The sequence below is a fragment of the Dermacentor variabilis genome, unplaced genomic scaffold, assembly GCF_050947875.1.
Source record: "Dermacentor variabilis isolate Ectoservices unplaced genomic scaffold, ASM5094787v1 scaffold_13, whole genome shotgun sequence".
NCBI lineage: Eukaryota > Metazoa > Arthropoda > Arachnida > Ixodida > Ixodidae > Dermacentor > Dermacentor variabilis.
Window position 1 is genome coordinate 2,985,856 of NW_027460291.1, and position 7,984 is coordinate 2,993,839.

The 7,984-nt window shown below is 44.9% G+C and overlaps 1 pseudogene; it reads left to right on the plus strand.

Annotated features, from left to right (window-relative positions):
• Positions 1-546: 546 nt before the first annotated feature.
• On the plus strand, positions 547-1,401 carry LOC142566716 (uncharacterized; annotated as a pseudogene).
• The last annotated feature ends 6,583 nt before the right edge of the window (positions 1,402-7,984 follow it).

Sequence of the window (7,984 nt, forward strand, 5' to 3'; positions counted from 1 at the left end):
TCTGACGACTGGTGTGACTTCTGCATCACTTATACCCTTACGCAGCCATGTCTCTGTTATACCCATAACAAGCCTGGGAATCCTCTCAGTAGAGCCTAACTTTAGTTTGGGTATATCGTCGAATATGTCCTCGTTTACGTTTTTCATTAGCACTTCCTAATTAGCACTTCCTAAGGTGGGCTTGGTGACTGTGCCAGTGCACGGACCACTAATCAGTTCACTCTCGCTATGCAGATGGTTTACTGCGTTGTGCGCCTGCTGCTGCCTGCACTTGCGCATGCGGCATCGCAAACCACATCGGACTGCGGAATCACCGATCCTGGATGCTACGGACCCACTGCCCGGCTCCTACCTGTCGGCAGGCTGCAGTTCCTGCCTAAGCCGCATGGGGCACGCTGGACAGCGGAACTCTCCAAAGCTTGGACTGCCGCATCATCATCGACAGCAACGAGTCTACCAGCTATAAAGGAACAAGCACCTTCGGCACAATCCTGTGGGCTTGGTGACTGTGCCAGTGCACGGACCACTAATCAGTTCACTCTCGCTATGCAGGTTGGTGAACCTTACGTTATGTTTACAAAAAAAGCGAGTAATTATTGCCTGGTACAGCTACCGAGCCCACGGTACTGTGTTACTATTATTGCTGAATGTGTTGACGTAATGCACTCGCTACTACTCCAAGCTGGAGATATTGAATCTAACCCTGGCCCTTCTACTGAAGCCCTTCTCGCGGAAATGCGTAAACTGACTAACGGCCAAGCGCAGGTAATTGCAGAAATACAAGGCCTGAAAGCTCAACTCGGCAATACTGACAAAACAATAGGGAAATTGAACGAAAGACTAACAGATCTCGAAAATCATTATCAGGCATTGGTACCACTGCGGAAAGAAATTGAAATCATGCGCATTGGCACAGAGCGCACTGCCTCTCGAATTTCGGAGCTGGAAGCCCGTATGGATGACGCCGAGAACCGTTCGAGGCGAAATAACCTAATCTTCTACGGCATCCCCGACCCCTCCTCCTCGGAAACATTCGCAGAGACAGAGAAGTTGGTCGCAAACCTTTGTCGGGATAATTTACAGTTAACCTTGGAACCAAGGGATATAGAGCGTGCGCATCGCCTCGGCCGTCCCTCAGCTGGTCGCTGCCGGCCCATAATAGTATAGCTTGCATCACACAAGACCAAAGCTGCAATATTGTCAAATGGCCGGATGCTTAAAGGGACAAGTTATGGCATCGGTGAGGATTTCTCGCGCCCAGTCCAAAATGCCCGTAAACAACTAATTGCTTTTGCTAAAAGCAAGAACAAGCCCTTTTCCGTCCGTTTCAAAACTCTGCATATGAACCAAAAGCGTTACGTCTTTGATGACAGTACTAACAGCATCAAAGAATTATCATAGCATACGAAGCACCAAAAAAAGAAAAAAAAGAACCGAACATATGCTGTCTCTAGCGATGCTCTTTCACTTTCTGCAATTTACACTAACATCCGCAGTTTTCTTCAAAAACGTGAACGTATAGCTAGCATTGTATTGTCCTCTAGCAGTAATCTACTAATACTTACCGAGACGTGGCTCTCTGACGACGTGAGCGATGCCGAAGTGCTATCGGACCTACCGAACTTTCGTGTGTACCGTAATGACCGTGCATCTACGCGCGGTGGTGGCGTACTGATTGCATTCCACGAACGATTGTCTTGCGCAGTCATCAATATACAGTCACAGCTGGAAATATTATGGGTGACTATCCAATCACGCCCACACACCGTACTACTAGGCGTTTGTTACAGACCTCCCCACACTACTTCCGAATTCTGCAGCCAGCTTAACCAAACCATGTGTCAGCTTATTGCTGCTCACCCAAATGCACACATACTACTATTTGGCGATTTTAACTTCCCGCAAATAGACTGGCATACTGACAATTTGTGTTCTTCGACAGGACTAACCGAAGCCAGGAACTTCCTCGATATCTGCCTCAATTTTAACATGACCCAGCTGGTTTCCGAAGCAACACGTGTTTCACAGGATACATCCAATATCTTAGATCTAATATTAACCAACAACCCCGAAAGCCTTTCGTACATCCATTATCTCAAGGAAATAAGCGACCACAAAGTAATACATGCTGGCTTTTCTTTTCGACCAACAAAGTGCGAAATGTACAAGAAAACGATACAGTTGTATGACAAAGGCGATTATGAAGCAATAAATGAGGGCCTTTCCACATTTTTTCCCACGTTTGAGACAACTTTCCACCACCATAATGTTGACGCTAATTGGACACGTTTTAAAGAAAAGCTGAAGGAATTAACCGATAAATTCGTACCTAAAGTAAGTTTCAGAGCCAGTCGTCACAAACCATGGTTAACGAAAACATTAAAAAGGCTTGAAAATAAAAAGAAACGTCTATTCCGAGTTGCAAAGGTTAGAGATCAACCAAAAGCATGGGAGAAATACTATGAAGCAGATAAAAACTACCTTTCTACTCTATATCAAGCAAAGCACTCTTTTTACCACTTAGAATTACCCAAGCTACTAAAAACTAATCCCAAACAGTTTTGGAAAACACTGAAAGACGACGAACCGCGAGAAATCGTACTCACCAGTGGCCTGAATGAAAGGATTACGGATGTGGACTGTGCGAACTTGTTCAACACCACGTTCGCTACAGTCTTTTCTGATGAAGGGACCGCACCCCCATGTTTACCTTTGCTCGACTTTCATTGTGACATGCCAGCGATAAATTTTTGTGAAAATGGAATTTCATCCATAATAGAAAATATTAAATTGTCATCTTCTGCTGGAATGGACGAAATTAATACCAAAATCTTGAAAAACACCAAACGTCTCACTTTATCTCACCCTAATTTTTTCACAGTCACTTTCTTCAGGAGTCATTCCAGATGACTGGAGGACAGGGAAGGTCGTTCCTGTTTTCAAGTCAGGCAGCAGAAATTCCCCACTAAACTACCGCCCTATCTCTCTAACAAGCGTCCCCTGTAAAATCATGGAGCATGTGATCTACTCCCATATAATAAATTTCCTTGACAGTAATCACTTTTTCCATCCTTCACAGCATGGCTTCCGCAAGGGGTTGTCATGTGAAACACAGCTTGCAGCTTTTCTACATGACATCCACACTAACCTAGATTGTAACATACAGACTGACGCGATCTTTCATGATTATGCTAAAGCGTTTGATAAAGTGCCTCACCAACGATTACTTGCGAAACTCTCCCCGCTAAATTTACATCCTACTGTGTTAAGATGCATTGCAGAATTTCTTACTAATCGATCACAGTACGTTGTTATAAATAACCACCTATCCACACCGGTTCCAGTAACATCAGGCGTCCCCCAGGGATCGGTTCTTGGCCCGCTCCTATTCTTAATCTATATCAACGACTTACCTTTGCATGTATCCTGTAATATGCGCATGTTCGCGGATGACTGCGTTATCTACCGCACCGTACTTAACACTTCGGATCAGATAACCCTGCAACGTGACCTTACTAATATTTCAGAATGGTGTACCACTTGGTTAATGACACTAAACGTTAACAAATGCAAAAGCATGTCGTTCACCCACTGCCATAACCCTCAGACGTTTGCGTATACAATTGATAATTTCGCTCTTGAATCAACTGACACTTTTAAATACCTCGGTGTCACTGTATCCGACGACCTCAACTGGCGTACGCATGTGCATACCATCATTTCAGCTTCTAACAAAACATTAGGTTTCCTAAAACGTCATTTACGGAAAGCCCCAAATCATATAAAATTACGTGCCTACACATCACTTGTACGGCCGAAACTAGAATATGCCTCAGCAGTCTGGAATGCGCATCAAGCATATCTCATCGACGCTCTTGAAGCGGTGCAATACCGCGCCGCTCGATTCATCCATTCGTCATACTCATATGACGTAAGCGTCACGTCACTGAAATCACTATCTGGGCTTCCGGACCTCGTTTTACGTCGGCGCATCGCTTCCCTCTGTCTTTACCACAAATTCTTTTACAGTCCTATACTTCATCAAGCACCATATATCACGCCCGCAGCGCACATATCATACCGGACGAGCCACTCGCTGCAAGTTTCACGACCACGCTCACGAACATCAACATTTTTAGCCTCGTTTTTTCTTCGCATGGCGGCAGACTGGAACGGCCTCCCCGCTGCCATTGTCGACATAATCTGCCCATCCATATTTTTACAACATGTTACTGACCATCTCCAACTACATCGTACATGATTTTTCCTTATATGTGTGGTTTGTATTTACATACGTGTATGTTGGTCTACATATATAGGCTTTGATATGTGTAAATACATGTGTGAATATACTTGATTATGTATACTATGTATGTGTATATATATATGCGTGCTTGAACTTGAACTTTACTTGAACTAGTGTTAATTCGAACCTTGTACCCACCCCTTATGTAATACCCCTGCAATCGGGGGTCTTTAAGGAAAATAAACTGAACTGAACTGAACTCACTTTCTTGCTCGTCTTTCACAACTCCGCGTACAATTATGTTGTTTCATCGAGGTCGGTTTTCTAAATCATGAACCTTACGGACGAGTACAGCCATATGAGCATCATTCCTGATAACTAAGTTGTCAATTTTAGTGAGCCTGTCGCGTGTTTCATCCAGAGACAGCAATTTATTTTCTACCGTTGATAGCCTGTTTTCAACAAGTTGCAAACTAGTATCGGAAAAAGTTTGCTTTTCTTCTAATTCATTAAGCTTAAGCAGGATTGTCTTCTGCGTTTCAAGAAGTTCCTTAAGTATCTATGTCAGTCAGAGGACCAAGGTTCTCTTCAAAATTTTCGGATAATAACGACATCATCACCACTGACAAACAATCACATAAGCAATTCCAAAGGATGTGTGGACACGGCAACACGACCAAGCACACGTAATTGCTACGGAAACCAATCTTTTTACTAACCTGCACGAACAACGGTATGTCAATCGACATAGTCACGGCCGAGTTGCCGTGTCCACTGAAGGAAGAGGCCGGTGAAGTTCCTTTTATACGCGGTGGGCGTCTGTCCACGTCAGGGTCCATTGAGGTCATCGTGCGCCCAAATGTTTCGCGGTAGCTGGTGTACACGTGCGACTGCGGCAGTACCATCCAGATATCGGGATCTGTACGGAATGTGCCGTCTTCACTTTCCACAGCAAAGAAACACAGTGCATGAACTGACACAAACTCCTGCTGGCAGGAGCCATGGTGCGCTCGATGCCGATTATCAGCTTCAGTGAAGTGCACGCAGGCCGAAAAGACCTGCTCGAACAACGGTATGTCAGTCGACATAGTGACGGCCGAGTTACCGTGTCCAAGAAGCTTCAGAACTTACAGTGGCAGCAGTTAAAATTCAAGTACAGTAGGCTTCCCCTAATTCAACGCCGCGTCATTCAATTTCTTTTTCTTTTTTGTGCGCGTGTGTTAATTCAACACAATGCGTTGGCGGGCTAGTTGGTGCGAATCCATGAATACTTTGTTAAGCGCAAAAAGACAGACACAAGAAAGACGACAGGACAAGGCGCTCACAAAGTATTCAAGTGTTAATTCAATCTCGAACGAAGGTCCTGGCTGGGGCCGACGAAGTTCTATGGACCCAAACTTTCACTATTTTTATCCTGAAATTGGCCTTCTCAGGATAATTTCAACAATTCCAATGATCGCGCTTACCACAATGTTGACTAAATTAGCTGCAGCATAAGTATAAGCGGCGATTAGGGTGCAATCAATGCGTCAAACACAGAAAACGTTCAAAACAGCCATTTTCGACATGTGTACCTGTGCCGGGCACAAAGACCAGAAAAGACGACCTTTCTCTTTGTAAGTTCTGAAACTTCTCTGGGCGAGCGCGCTAAACATTGGGGGGATAACTTATCATTTGCAACGCTGTGCGAGCAGATGGCATCTAACGACATCAAATTCAATCTTGCAGGTCGCTCGAAATTTCAGCCACCATTAGTGTTGAGCTCTAAGACCACTTAATGATGCCGAAATAAAATCCTTGTAATAGTACGATGACAACCAACAAAAAACACTCAATGATGAAAAATATCCAATGAAATTTCACAAAGGGGTTTTTCGAGAAAGTCAGGAACCAGTGACTATTGCCTTAACAGTTAAGAATCCGCTTTGCAATTGCATACGGAATATTTATTGTTATTTTGAGACAACAGTTAAAGAGGGCTATTTCAAGCCAAATGCACCAGCCACGAAGTCGACTTCCCCCAATTTATATTTAAAGATTGCAGCTAACAACGACACCCCTTATGAAAATGACTGTTGAAATGTTGTTGGCAGATTGTTGATGAATTGTTGACTTAATAGCCTTTTCACAATACTTCAATAAGTATCGAAACCACCGAGCAATAATTCAACAATAAAATTGTTGGGTAATTCACAACAAAAAGTCGACTAAATTCTTTTGATATGTTGTTGAATATTATTGAGTATCACCGAGACTTTGTTGAGTAGTTTCCAACAATAAAATCGTTGACTCAATTCTGTTGATATATTGCTGAATTAGATTGAGTATTATTGAGTTATTGTTGAGTGTTCACAACAATAAAGTCGTTGACTAAATGCTGTTAACTTTTTGTTGGATAACATTGAGTCTTCTTTAGCAATAATGAGTTTAGAAGTATATGTGAAAAACACACACATGTGTATGTGTGCGTCTTTTGCACATATATATATTGTTTTAGTGATCACTTGATCACTATCGCATATATAGAGGGTGTTGTCTCATGTTACTTGAACCATCGACGTATCTACGGAGTGGGCAGGGGGACAGTGACCCCTGCCCACCATGTAGATACGCCTATAGTTCAAAAACGGGACTTGGCCCCTCCCCCACTTCAGAGAAAGGGGGAGGGGATGGAGCCCTATTCACGCTACTGGTTGGCGCCCCCGGTCCATCCGTAGTGCTCCATAAAGAAAGCAACAAAATCCCAATAAAGAGAGGCGCCAGGCAGGGAGATACGATCTGTCTAATGCTATGCACAGCGTCTTTGCAGGAGGTATTCAGAGACCTGGATTGGGAAGAATTGGGGATAAAGGCCCAACGACACGCGATAAATCGTGCGCGCCTGGCTACGCGTCACGCGCCTTTGCTACGCGTCTAAAGAGGGGAGACCCGCAGGAATGGCGCGGGTCAAGGAGATCTTGATCTTGGACGTCATTTTGAGCTTACGCGACGGAAGTGGCAGCTTATGCACCGACGTCACGTGGCCTGAATATACACTTCCGGAGGTGCGGAAAAACAGGTTGTTGAAGTCTCGGAATCGTACCGAGGCGCCGCGAGTCGCTGCTGGTCTCGCTATGGTTTCGCGTCGCCGGAACACAGGGGCTATGGAGAGATCAACAACGAAGCGCTGATCGCCTGCGTTGAGGCCCGGCCTGCTCTTTGGCAGGTGAAACACAAGTACCACAAGAACAAGCGCATGACGCGGTGCTTGTGGAGCGAGGGGTCGAGGATCGTCATGCCCGACGTTGCCGTAAGAGGTAAGTGCTCGGTGTTTCATACGCGCGTCATGCGGAAGCAGTTTTATTCGCGAACGAGCCCGACCAGGATCGCATTTTGTGATCACGATAGCCGGTACTGCGCAATCTGCATATAGCTGCGATCCGGAAATTTGATCGCACTCGATCGCGATCGAAAGCCTGCGTGGAACCGGTATATGCTGCCTCTCGTAGCCGACTCTCCTATGTCTAAAACGCGTTTATCTGTGCAGATGACATTATCACAGCGCTACAGAAGACGTGGAAGTCCTTGCGAGAGAAATTTCGGCGGGTTTTGAAGACGTTTCAGGAAGAGAAAAAGAGCGGCGCCGGGGCAGACGATGTTCAGGACGACGTCACCTGGTCGTTTTTCGACCAGATGATGTTCATGCGCGATACGATGGAGTATAGACCGTAAGTTATTTTAAAGTTTCCATCTTAGACG